Raw genomic sequence first — 503 nt, 5'->3', positions numbered from 1 at the left:
TGCCTTTGCATAGTCAATGAAACACAGATAGACATTCTGCTGGTACTCCCTGCTTTCAGCCAAGATCCATCTAACATTAGCTGTAATATCTCTATCACCACAGCCTCTTCTAAATCTTCATAGAGTCCAGCTTCTCAAATAGTCATCTCAGTGTACAGACTAAATACATATGGAAAAAGAATACAACCCTGACATAACCCTTTCCTCATTTTAAACCATGCAGTGTTCCCTTGCTCTGATCTAGGTGTAGATTTTGCGAGAACATACTTGAGTGTTCTGGAATTCCCATTCTTCTCAATGTTAGCCATATTTGTTATGATCCACACAGTTAAATGCTTTTGCATAATCTATAAAGCACAAATAGACATTCTTCTGGAATTCTTTGACTTCCACCAAGATCTATCTGACATTAGCAAAGATATCCCTGGTGCCATGATCTCCTCTAAATCCAGCTTGGACTTCTGGCCTTCTCTATCTATGTATTGTTCTTGCAATTAAAAAAA

Source organism: Elephantulus edwardii, unplaced genomic scaffold, assembly GCF_000299155.1.
Source record: "Elephantulus edwardii isolate Elephantulus edwardi_28Jun2011 unplaced genomic scaffold, EleEdw1.0 scaffold00117, whole genome shotgun sequence".
Taxonomy (NCBI): domain Eukaryota; kingdom Metazoa; phylum Chordata; class Mammalia; order Macroscelidea; family Macroscelididae; genus Elephantulus; species Elephantulus edwardii.
The sequence above is the reverse complement of the archived record's forward strand: the minus strand, read 5'-3'. Positions refer to the sequence as shown.